The sequence below is a fragment of the Crinia signifera genome, chromosome 19 (assembly GCF_055691185.1).
Source record: "Crinia signifera chromosome 19, ASM5569118v1, whole genome shotgun sequence".
Taxonomy (NCBI): domain Eukaryota; kingdom Metazoa; phylum Chordata; class Amphibia; order Anura; family Myobatrachidae; genus Crinia; species Crinia signifera.
Genome location: NC_139226.1, coordinates 53,397,245 through 53,410,558, shown reverse-complemented (window position 1 = coordinate 53,410,558; position 13,314 = coordinate 53,397,245). Strand labels below are relative to the sequence as shown.

The window sequence follows — 13,314 nt, the reverse complement described above, 5'->3', positions numbered from 1 at the left end:
AGATTGGGGTGTGAAAGCCGGAAACCGACGCATGAGATGTGACGAGGTGCTTTTTGGAGTGAAAGCCGGAACCGGTGCAGGAAATGTTATAACACTTGATTGGGGTGTGAAAACTGGATCTGGCGAATAACTTGTCCATATGCAGCTATGTGCCTGGAGGGTAAAAGCTGGAACCTGTGAATGAAATGTTCCCACCTTGGCAAGGTGCTTGGGAGGGGTTGAAGCCTGAACCGACGTATGAGATATTCTGGCTGCGACAAGGTGCTTTTGGGGGTGAAAGTTGGAACCGGCGCAATAAATGTTCTGCCCGCGGCGTGGTGTTTGGGGGGTGAAAGCCGGAAGCGGCGCATGAAATGTTCCGGCCGCGTTGAGGTGCTTTGGAGAGGTGCCAGATCCGGCGCATGAGATTGTCATGCTTTTGCGATGGGCTTGAAGGCGGGTGAAAGCCTAAACTGGCGCATGAGATGTTCCAGGCACTGTGAGGTGCTTTGGGGGGGTGATAGTCCCTGACAGCTCCTCAAGACTGGCTGCTGCAGAGCACATACCCGGGGACCTGCTCAGTTTGTAAAACTGAGTAACGGGTCCACAGTTAAGGGTCTAATATGTGCTGTAGCATGTATTTGCAATCACTGGGGCAGGAACTGATAAGGATGACTTGTGTTGTCTGTATAGTACTGAATTTATGTGTGTTACGATGTAAGACACATTATTAATAAATATGCATGTATGTCATGAACATATTATCGCGCCTCCTTCATATTTTTTTCAGGTAGACCTTCTCCACGAATGTATTGTGATGTCAACTACTTACCCAGCTACGTCTCTGGACCACTGTGACATCATTTTTACTACAGCATATTCCAAACGTCAAATTGCAGGAGCAGCTACCCACAACAGGTAAGCAGGCGCGATAATATCTTCCTGGCATACATGTATATTTATCAAATATGTATGGTCCGTAAATTATGTTTAAAGTTTGATGAATTGAGGTCCTTATATTATTTTATGCAGACAGCGAGCCAAATCAGGGCTTATATCAGTGCGGGAGATAGCAGTGATATTGTCTGCATTGCTTTTTTATTGAATGTCAGTAATACTTTTTTCTATACAGGGGTGGGGTCCTGGGGTGCACACCAATTGAGAGGTGCGACCCTGCGGAGACCTTTCAGTAGAACTGCATATAAAGTCAAAGGTGCAGGTGCACAAATTAAACTCCCAATTTAAAAATTTTGCAATAAAATTTTGCATTTTTAGCGAGGTTCTTCGCTTATTTATGGCCATAAGTAACGGCTTGCCCACCGCGTCCAGGTGACCTCATTAGTCGGGCAAGTCCCTAACATTTTGGGGGGTACAAATCTAGGACACAGGGCACCCCAAAATGGTGCAGCCGAGTGACCCCAGGGCAACACAAGACTGAAAGAAATATATAGTGAAACAAAGTGAGGATAGGTTAGTGAGAGAGGCTGCTAAAGATAGCAGGGGTAAGTAAGTGAGAGGTAAAAAAATGAGAGATAAAGTAGTGAGAGGTGAAGTAGTGAGAGGTAAAGGTGAGAAAAGAATTACATTGAAATAAAACACACAATAGGGATGAAAGTGAAAATTAAAATAAGTGTTAATTTGTGTTGCTCCTGAGGCCAAACAGCCACACCAGTCCAGGGGGGCCCACAACCCAGAAATGCACCCCCCCCCCCATCTGATAATCCATTAAACATTTGTGCAGGTCTCACCTTGCTCTGCATGCAGTCTAAGAAATGTCAGGAACCTAATTAAAACCAATATATAGGACAGGTGGGCGTGGGTGCTACCACCAGGCGCAGAAGGGGTCTCTGGCCTTTCAATGTGTATGGAAATACACGGCATTAGATATACAGGGGTGGGGTCCTGGGGTGCACACCAATTGAGAGGTGCGACCCTGCGGAGACCTTTCAGTAGAACTGCATATAAAGTCAAAGGTGCAGGTGCACAAATTAAACTCCCAATTTAAAAATTTTGCTATAAAATTTTGCATTTTTAGCGAGGTTCTTCGCTTATTTATGGCCATAAGTAACGGCTTGCCCACCGCGTCCAGGTGACCTCATTAGTCGGGCAAGTCCCTAACATTTTGGGGGGTACAAATCTAGGGCACAGGGCACCCCAAAATGGTGCAGCCGAGTGACCCCAGGGCAACACAAGACTGAAAGAAATATATAGTGAAACAAAGTGAGGATATATGTATGGTCTTCCGTAAATTATGTTTAAAGTTTGATGAATTGAGGTCCTTATATTATTTTATGCAGACAGCGAGCCAAATCAGGGCTTATATCAGTGCGGGAGATAGCAGTGATATTGTCTGCATTGCTTTTTTATTGAATGTCAGTAATACTTTTTTCTACTAAAGTAGGTGAAAATAATAATTTTCACCTACTTTGGTAAAAAAAAAAAAAGTGATAATTTATAGGCCCCATATACCACTTTCACACCGCTGTACCCTTTCACATTTGATTGGGGTGTGAAAACCGGAACCGGCGAATAGCTTGTTATGTACGCGGCTATGTGCCTGGAGGGTAAAAGCTGGAACCTGTGAATGAAATGTTCCCACCTTGGCAAGGTGCTTTGGGGGTAAAGCCGGAACCGACGGATGAGATGTGCTGGCCACGACGAGGTGCTTTTGGGAGTGAAAGCCAGAACCGACGCATGAGATGTTCTGGCCTGCGACGAGATGCTTTTGGGAATGAAAGCTGGAACCGACGCAGAAAATGTTCCAGCTGCGGCGTGATGGTTGGGGGGGTGAAAGCCAAAAACGGAGCATGAGATGTTTCGGCCGCTGTGAGGTACTTATTTTCTACAAAAGTAAGTGAAAATGATCAATTTCACCTACTTTGGTAGAAATGAAGTGATAATATATAGTCCCCATAAACCACTTTCACACCACTGTACCCTATCACACTTGATTGGGAAGTGAAAACTGGATCCGGCAAATTTATTTATTTATTTATTTATTTATTTACAGGTTCTTATATAGCGCAGCAGATTCCGTTGCGCTTTACAATAGTAGACAGTGATAAAACAAACTGGGTAACAACATACAGACTTGGAGGTAGGAGGGCCCTGCTGCAAGCTTACAATCTATAGGGATATTGGTGGAAACACAAGGACAGGCACCAGTAATACCATAGCAGTCCCACCAAGTTACAAGTCCAGAAGGGTAGCTATATAATACATAAGTGCCTCAGAGGGTTATGCATGTAGAACTTAAACATTATAGGCTTGCCTGAAGAGGTGAGTTTTCAGGGAACGCTTGAATGTTTGGAGGCTATTGGAGAGTCTTATTGTGCGTGGAAGGGCATTCCATAGGATGGGAGCAGCCCGATGAAAGTCCTGTAATAGTGAATGGCAGCTGGTGATCCGTGCAGAAGAGAGACGCAGATCTTGTGCAGAGCGGAGTGGTCGAGATGGGAGATATTTTGTGATAAGTAGAGAGATATATGCTGGTGCAGTATGGTTAATAGCTTTATAACTTGTCCATATGCAGCTATGTGCCTGGAGGGTGAAAGCTGGAACCTGTGAATGAAATTGTACTGCCTCGGCAAGGTGCTTTTGTGGGTGAAACCTGGAACCGGTGAAAGGAATGTTCCAGTAGCGGCATGGTGGTTTGGCGGTGAAAGCTGAAACCTGCGCATGAGATGTACCGGCTGCTGTGAGGTACTTATTTTCTACAAAAGTAGGTGAAAATTGTTATTTCCACCTTCTTTGGTAAAAAAAAAATGTGATAATTTATAGGCCCCATATATTATTTTCACACCGCTGTACCCTTTCACATTCGATTGGGGTGTGAAAATCGGAACCTGGGAATAATTTGTTCCGTACACGGCTATGTGCCTGGAGGGTAAAAGCTGGAACCTGTGAATGAAATTTTCCCGACTTGGCAAGGTGCTTGGGGGGTTAAGCCGGAACCGCCGGATGAGATGTTCTGGCCACGACGAGGTGCTTTTAGGAGTGAAATCCGGAACCGACGCAGAAAATGTTCCAGCCACGGCGTAATGGTTATGGGGTGAAAGCCAAAAACGGAGCATGAGATGTTCCGGCCGCTGTGACGTACTTATTTTCTACAAAAGTAAGTGAAAATGACCATTTTCACCTACATTGGCAAAAATGAAGTGATAATATATAGGCCCCATATATCACTTTCACACCATTGTACCCTATCACACTTGATTGGGATGTGGAAACTGGATCCGGCGAATAACTTGTCCATATGCAGCTATGTGCCTGGAGGGTGAAAGCTGGAACCTGTGAATGAAATGTCAGCGCCTTGGCAAGGTGCTTGGGGGTAAAGCCGGAACCGACGGATGAGATGTTCTGGCCGCGGCGAGGTGTTTTTGGAATTGAAAGCTGGAACCGACGCATGAGATGTTCTGGACGGGACGGGATGCTTCTGGGAGTGAAATGAAAGCCGGAACCGACGCAGAAAATGTTCTGGCCACGGCGTAATGGTTGGGGGATGAAAGCCAAAAACAGTATGAGATGTTCCAGCCACTGTGAGGTACTTATTTTCTATAAAAGTAAGTGAAAATTATCATTTTTACCTACATTGGTAGAAATGAAGTGATAATATATAGGCCCCATATATCACTTTCACACCATTGTACCCTATCACACTTGATTGGGATGTGAAAACTGGATCCGGCGAATAACTTGTCCATATGCAGCTATGTGCCTGGAGGGTGAAAGCTGGAACCTGTGAATGAAATGTCACCGCCTTGGCAAGGTGCTTTTGTGGGTGAAACCTGGAACCGGCACAAGAAATGTTCCGGCGTGATGGTTGGGCAGTGAAAGCCAGAACCGGCGCATGAGATGTACCGACTGCTGCAAGGTACTTATTTTCTACAAAAGTAGATGAAAATTGTTATTTTCACCTACTTTGGTAAAAAAAAGTGATAATTTTTAGACCCCATATACCACTTTCACACCGCTGTACCCTTTCACTTTCGATTGGGGTGTGAAAACCGGAATCTGGGAATAACTTGTACGCAGCTATGTGCCTGGAGGGTAAAATCTGGAACCTGTGATGAAATGTTCCTGACTTAGCAAGGTGCTTGGGGGTTGAAGCCGGAACCGACGGATGAGATGTTCTGGCCGTGGCGAGGTGCTTTTGGAAGTGAAAGCTGGAACCGACGCATGAGATGTTCTGGCCGCGACGGTATGCTTTTGGGAGTGAAAGCCGGAACCGACGCATGAGATGTTCTGGCACGCGACGAGGTGCTTTTGGGAGTGAAAACCAGAACCGATGCATGAGAGTTTCTGGCCTGCGACGAGATGCTTTTGGGAATGAAAGCTGGAACAGACGCAGAAAATGTTCCGGCTGCGGCGTGATGGTTGGGAGGTGAAAGCCAAAAACGGAGCATGAGATGCTTCGGCCGCTGTGAGGTACTTTAAAATACAACGAAATACAAAAAATGGCGCTAAAAGGGCAGCACTTTCCTAGCCAGGAGTTACCTTCCTGGTAAACAAATACAAAATACAATGAAAAATAAGGAAAAGCGCCCACAGTTAGGCAATGATGCTTACTATATCCCAGTCTCTGGTTGATATTTGAGGGAGTCTGTTATTTTCTTCCTCGATGTAGCATGTGGAAGAAAATGGGAAAAGAAAACGGAAAAACAATGTGTAGTCCAATTTTTCAAATGGGGTAAAGTTATTTGTAGGTTTCTTGGACCACTAGAAATTTTCTTTCCCAATGTGAGTAATATCTCTAGAGGTTCACCACGTGTCTCCTGATTATTCCAAGGGTGACGTACATGTATGCTTACACTAAAAAAGTATTTAGAAGGCACATCAAGGTATCTTTAATTTTCTCACATGTATGCTTACTTTCTTGTATATGGGGGTCCTCTCATCAAGGTATCTTTCAGTAAGGGACGTACTCCCAACGCGAATATCCAAACTTTTTTTATTGATAAAATATAATATATAAAAAAGCCCGTATACAAGTTTTAGTGGATTGCTTGTGGCCTATGCCTGGGAGCAATAGATGTTATATGCCCGGGAACGCTCACCAACAGCAAAGGTCTCTTAGCAAATGACATAAACTCCGTATACCTTAAAATCTTTTAGCAACACCGCACCGACGCGTTTCGACCTCCAGGTCTTTATCAAGGTGGTGTTGCATTGGTGTCACAATCCGGATTAAATACCCAGTATGGTTTCCTCCCCATTGCATCATAGGGGGGCGTTTTCCAACATAAAATGCTATTTACAATACACAAAATACATCAAAAATCTTATCACATTGTTAAAAATAACTGTCCCATTGTGAACATTAGAATATATTTACAAAAAACATATCATGTATACCTTTCAAAGAAACATGTCAATTAGGACACCGGAAGTCCATAAACCGGATGTCCATATATGGGTATTGTGTCCTGTGATATGTATACCTCCGCTCTATTTAATGCTGGTGCCAGCTATTTTGTAGTATATACATAGGAGGGGGCTACCTCCGTTCACTGTATAGTGGAGCCTGCGCCTCCTTCTCTCCGCGCCGTCATTACTAATAGTAAATGACGGGATCGCGGTTGGAACGCATAATGGAACGCACGGCCATGTTTTTTTTACAAAGCCGTGAGTCTCACTTCCTGGTAGACGTCAGAACAGCAGAGCTTAATGTAACGTGCAGGCGCACGGAGAAGGGATGGAAATTTGCATTTCCTGGTTTGATGGATATAAGTCCCTCCTGTTATGTGTGCCGTGGAACGCACGGCCATATTGTCTTTAATTTCTATATAACGTTCTTGTAGATATCTCTAATGGACTTTTGAAATAATAAGTGGACAATAAAATTCAATAATACGTTTTGCAAATGACTTCAATAGAAGTATAAGAATAGGGATATTGATATTTAAAAATCTTATAATCAAGTGAAAGAAAAGGGGGTGGTTTATATTATGTAAGATAGTGGGCTGATGTTTAAAGAAAAGAATTACACTTTTTACAAAAACCATTTTACCTCGAAATCCCCGTTTAGGCCATTTGGGGTGAGGGTTTTCATATTGTAAATAAACTTCATTTCAGTTTTTGCGAGAAGGGTTTCGCATCCTTTTTCTCTCCAATTACCCACTACCTTTTTTATCCCAATCACTTTTGATATTTCCTCAGTGGAACAATTATGTTTGTTCTTGAAATGTTCTGAGAGAAGGTGTCCCGTTAACCCTTTCTTTATATTTCGAGCGTGTTCTGCCCATCTTTCTCTTAGGGTTCTACCGGTTTTTCCCACATATTGAAGTCCACATGAGCATTCAATTACATAAATGCAATTCTTGCTGTTGCAAGTAATAAACTCCTGGATTTTAAACGGTGATCCATTTGCTGTGGGTACAAATTCTGTGGTTTTGGTGGGGGTATCTTTGTGGGTCCTGCACATGGGACACATACCACACCTGTGAAAACCTTTTGTCTTTATTCTTCCTTCCCTCTGTTCCGGGTTTGCACTTTTGACAATTTTAGATTTTAAATTGTCTGCCTTCCTATATATAAAAGTGGGCTTCTCTCCAATGTGGGTTTTTAATAACGGGTCTTTGGTTAAAATATGCCAATGTTTTTTAAAAACTTTTTCTAATTCCCTATGCTGATTATTGTATTTTGTAATAAACGCTAATTTTGGTTTTGTGCGGGAAGGTTTTGGCTGTGAGGTACTTATTTTCTACAAAAGTAAGTGAAAATGATCAATTTCACCTACTTTGGTAGAAATGAAGTAATAATATATAGTCCCCATAAACCACTTTCACACCACTGTACCCTATCACACTTGATTGGGATGTGAAAACTGGATCCGGCAAATAACTTGTCCATATGCAGCTATGTGCCTGGAGGATGAAAGCTGGAACCTGTAAATGAAATGTCACCGCCTTGGCAAGGTGCTTTTGTGGGTGAAACCTGGAACCAGCACAAGAAATGTTCTGGCATGATGGTTGGGCAGTGAAAGCCGGAACCGGCGCATGAGATGTACCGACTGCTGCAAGGTACTTATTTTCTACAAAAGTAGATGAAAATTGTTATTTTCACCTACTTTGGTAAAAAAAAGTCATAATTTTTAGACCCCATATACCACTTTCACACCGGTGTACCCTTTCACATTCGATTGGGGTGTGAAAACCGGAATCTGGGAATAACTTGTACGCAGCTATGTGCCTGGAGAGTAAAATCTGGAACCTGTGATGAAATGTTCCTGACTTAGCAAGGTGCTTGGGGGTTGAAGCCGGAACCGACGGATGAGATGTTCTGGCCGTGACGAGGTGCTTTTGGAAGTGAAAGCTGGAACCGACGCATGAGATGTTCTGGCCGCGACGGTATGCTTTTGGGAGTGGAAGCCGGAACCGACGCATGAGATGTTCTGGCACGCGATGATGTGCTTTTGGGAGTGAAAGCCGGAACCGACGCAAGGAATGTTCCGGTCGCGGCGTGTGAGTTACTTATTTTCTACAAAAGTAGGTGAAAATTGTTATTTCCACCTACTTTGGTAAAAAAAAAATGTGATCATTTATAGGCCCCATATACCAATTTCACACCGCTGTACCCTTTCACATTTGATTGGGGTGTGAAAACCGGAACCGGCGAATAGCTTGTTATGTACGCGGCTATGTGCCTGGAGGGTAAAAGCTGGAACCTGTGAATGAAATGTTCCCACCTTGGCAAGGTGCTTGGGGGGTAAAGCCGGAACCGACGGATGAGATGTTCTGGCCACGACGAGGTGCTTTTGGGAGTGAAAGCCGGAACCGGTGCAGGAAATGTTATAACATTTGATTGGGGTGTGAAAACTGGATCTGGCGAATAACTTGTCGATATGCAGTAATGTGCCTGGAGGGTAAAAGCTGGAACCTGTGAATCAAATGTTCCCACCTTGGCAAGGTGCTTGGGAGGGGTTGAAGCCTGAACCGACATATAAGATATTCTGGCTGCGACGAGGTGCTTTTGGGGGTGAAAGTTGGAACCGGCGCAATAAATGTTCTGCCCGCGGCATGGTGTTTGGGGGGTGAAAGCCGGAAGCGGCGCATGAAATGTTCCGGCCGCGTTGAGGTGCTTTGGAGAGGTGCCAGATCCGGTTTTGCGATGGGCTTGAAGGCGGGTGAAAGCCTAAACTGGCGCATGAGATGTTCCAGGCACTGTGAGGTGCTTTGGGGGGTGATAGTCCCTGACAGCTCCTCAAGACTGGCTGCTGCAGAGCACATACCCGGGGACCTGCTCAGTTTGTAAAACTGAGTAACGGGTCCACAGTTAAGGGTCTAATATGTGCTGTAGCATGTATTTGCAATCACTGGGCAGGAACTGATAAGGATGACTTGTGTTGTCTGTATAGTACTGCATTTATGTGTGTTACGATGTAAGACACATTATTAATAAATATGCATGTATGTCATGAACATATTATCGCGCCTCCTTCTTCTTTTTTTCAGGTAGACCTTCTCCACGAATGAATTGTGATGTCAACTGCTTACCCAGCTACGTCTCTGGACTACTGTGACATCATTTTTACTACAGCATATTCCAAACGTCAAATTGCAGGAGCAGCTACCCACAACAGGTAAGCAGGCGCGATATCTTCCTGGCATACATGTATATTTATCAAATATGTATGTTCTTCCGTAAATTATGTTTAAAGTTTGATGAATTGAGGTCCTTATATTATTTTATGCAGACAGCGAGCCAAATCAGGGCTGATATCAGTGCGGGAGATAGCAGTGATATTGTCTGCATTGCTTTTTTATTGAATATCAGTAATACTTTTTTCTACTAAAGTAGGTGAAAATAATAATTTTCACCTACTTTGGTAAAAAAAAAAAAGTGATAATTTATAGGCCCCATATACCACTTTCACACCGCTGTACCCTTTCACATTTGATTGGGGTGTGAAAACCGGAACCGGCGAATAGCTTGTTATGTACGCGGCTATGTGCCTGGAGGGTAAAAGCTGGAACCTGTGAATGAAATGTTCCCACCTTGGCAAGGTGCTTGGGGGGTAATGCCGGAACCGACGGATGAGATGTTCTGGCCACGACCAGGTGCTTTTGGGAGTGAAAGCCAGAACCGACGCATGAGATGTTCTGGCCTGCGACGAGATGCTTTTGGGAATGAAAGCTGGAACCGACGCAGAAAATGTTCTGGCTGCGGCGTGATGGTTGGGGAGTGAAAGCCAAAAACGGAGCATGAGATGTTTCGGCCGCTGTGAGGTACTTATTTTCTACAAAAGTAAGTGAAAATTATCAATTTTTACCTACTTTGGTAGAAATTAAGTGATAATATATAGTCCCCATAAACCACTTTCACACCACTGTACCCTATCACACTTGATTGGGAAGTGAAAACTGGATCCGGCAAATAACTTGTCCGTATGCAGCTATGTGCCTGGAGGGTGAAAGCTGGAACCTGTGAATGAAATGGTGCTGCCTTGGCAAGGTGCTTTTGTGGGTGAAACCTGGAACCGGTGAAAGGAATTTTCCAGTAGCGGCGTGGTGGTTTGGCGGTGAAAGCCGAAACCGGCGCATGAGATGTACCGGCTGCTGTGAGGTACTTATTTTCTACAATAGTAGGTGAAAATTGTTATTTCCACAAACTTTGGTAAAAAAAATGTGATCATTTATATGCCCCATATATTACTTTCACACCGCTGTACCCTTTCACATTCGATTGGGGTGTGAAAATCGGAACCTGGGAATAACTTGTTTCGTACACGGCTATGTGCCTGGAGGGTAAAAGCTGGAACCTGTGAATGAAATGTTCCCGACTTGGCAAGGTGCTTGGGGGGTAAAGCCGGAACCGACGGATGAGATGTTCTGGACACGACGAGGTGCTTTTGGGAGTGAAAGCCAGAACCGACGCATGAGATGTTCTGGACGCGACGGAATGCTTTTGGGAGTGAAAGCCGGAACCGACGCAGAAAATGTTCCGGCCACGGCGTAATGGTTGAGGGGTGAAAGCCAAAAACGGAGCATGAGATGTTCCGGCCGCTGTGAGGTACTTATTTTCTACAAAAAGTAAGTGAAAATTATCATTTTCACCTACATTGGCAGATATGAAGTGATAATATATAGGCCCCATATATCACTTTCACACCATTGTACCCTATCACACTTGATTGGGATGTGAAAACTGGATCCGGCAAATAACTTGTCCATATGCAGCTATGTGCCTGGAGGGTGAAAGCTGGAACCTGTGAATGAAATGTCACCGCCTTGGCAAGGTGCTTGGGGGTAAAGCCGGAACCGACAGATGAGATGTTCTGGCCGCGGCGATGTGTTTTTGGAATTGAAAGCTGGAACCGACGCATGAGATGTTCTGGACGCGACGGGATGCTTCTGGGAGTGAAAGCCGGAACCGACGCAGAAAATGTTCTGGCCACGGCGTAATGGTTGGGGGATGAAAGCCAAAACCAGTATGAGATGTTCCAGCCACTGTGAGGTACTTATTTTCTATAAAAGTAAGTGAAAATTATCATTTTCACCTACATTGGTAGAAATGAAGTGATAATATATAGGCCCCATATATCACTTTCACACCATTGTACCCTATCACACTTGATTGGGATGTGGAAACTGGATCCGGCGAATAACTTGTCCATATGCAGCTATGTGCCTGGAGGGTGAAAGCTGGAACCTGTGAATGAAATGTCACCTCCTTGGCAAGGTGCTTTTGTGGGTGAAACCTGGAACTGGCACAAGAAATGTTCCGGCATGATGGTTGGGCAGTGAAAGCCGGAACCGGCGCATGAGATGTACCGACTGCTGCAAGGTACTTATTTTCTACAAAAGTAGGTAAAAATTGTTATTTTCACCTACTTTGGTAAAAAAAAAGTGATCATTTTTAGACCCATATACCACTTTCACACCGCTGTACCCTTTCACATTCGATTGGGGTGTGAAAACCGGAATCTGGGAATAACTTGTACGCAGCTATGTGCCTGGAGGGTAAAATCTGGAACCTGTGATGAAATGTTCCTGACTTACCAAGGTGCTTGGGGGTTGAAGCCGGAACCGACGGATGAGATGTTCTGGCCGTGACGAGGTGCTTTTGGAAGTGAAAGCTGGAACCGATGCATGAGATGTTCTGGCCTGCGACTAGATGCTTTTGGGAATGAAAGCTGGAACAGACGCCGAAAATGTTCCGGCTGCGGCGTGATGGTTGGGGGGTGAAAGCCAAAAACGGAGCATGAGATGTTTCAGCCGCTGTGAGGTACTTATTTTCTACAAAAGTAAGTGAAAATGATCAATTTCACCTACTTTGGTAGAAATGAAGTGATAATATATAGTCCCCATAAACCACTTTCACACCACTGTACCCTATCACACTTGATTGGGATGTGAAAACTGGATCCGGCAAATAACTTGTCCATATGCAGCTATGTGCCTGGAGGGTGAAAGCTGGAACCTGTGAATGAAATGGTACTGCCTCGGCAAGGTGCTTTTGTGGGTGAAACCTGGAACCGGTGAAAGGAATGTTCCAGTAGCGGCGTGGTGGTTTGGCGGTGAAAGCCGAAACCGGCGCATGAGATGTAACGGCTGCTGTGAGGTTCTTTTTTTTGTACAAAAGTAGGTGAAAATTGTTATTTCCACCTTCTTTGGTAAAAAAAATGTGATCATTTATAGGCCCCATATATTATTTTCACACCGCTGTACCCTTTCACATTCGATTGGGGTGTGAAAATCGGAACCTGGGAATAATTTGTTCCGTACACGGCTATGTGCCTGGAGGGTAAAAGCTGGAACCTGTGAATGAAATGTTCCCGACTTAGCAAGGTGCTTGAGGGGTTAAGCCGGAACCGACGGATGAGATGTTCTGGCCACGACGAGGTGCTTTTAGGAGTGAAAGCCAGAACCGACGCATGAGATGTTCTGGACGCGACGGGATGTTTTTGGGAGTGAAAGCCGGAACCGACGCAGAAAATGTTCCGGCCACGGTTAATGGTTGAGGGGTGAAAGCCAAAAACGGAGCATGAGATTTTCCGGCCGCTGTGACGTACTTATTTTCTACAAAAGTAAGTGAAAATTATCATTTTCACCTACATTGGCAAAAATGAAGTGATAATATATAGGCCCCATATATCACTTTCACACCATTGTACCCTATCACACTTGATTGGGATGTGAAAACTGGATCCGGCGAATAACTTGTCCATACAGTATGCAGCTATGTGCCTGGAGGGTGAAAGCTGGAACCTGTGAATGAAATGTTCCCACCTTGGCAAGGTGCTTGGGGGTAAAGCCGGAACCGACGGATGAGATGTTCTGGCCGCGGCGAGGTGTTTTTGGAATTGAAAGCTGGAACCGACGCATGAGATGTTCT

The 13,314-nt window shown here is 44.5% G+C and overlaps 1 long non-coding RNA gene across 3 annotated transcripts in view; it reads left to right on the top strand.

Annotated features, from left to right (window-relative positions):
• The first annotated feature begins 4,822 nt into the window (after nucleotides 1–4,822).
• LOC146042544 (uncharacterized) overlaps nucleotides 4,823–13,314 on the top strand; it is a 55,689-nt gene continuing 47,197 nt past the window's right edge. For 2 of the 3 annotated variants that reach the window (XR_014463908.1, XR_014463910.1), the window contains exon 1: nucleotides 6,973–9,559. This is a non-coding gene — a long non-coding RNA (uncharacterized LOC146042544). Of the gene's footprint in view, nucleotides 5,407–6,972; nucleotides 9,560–13,314 lie in introns of those variants that run through there. The other variant, XR_014463907.1, reaches the window with a different exon arrangement.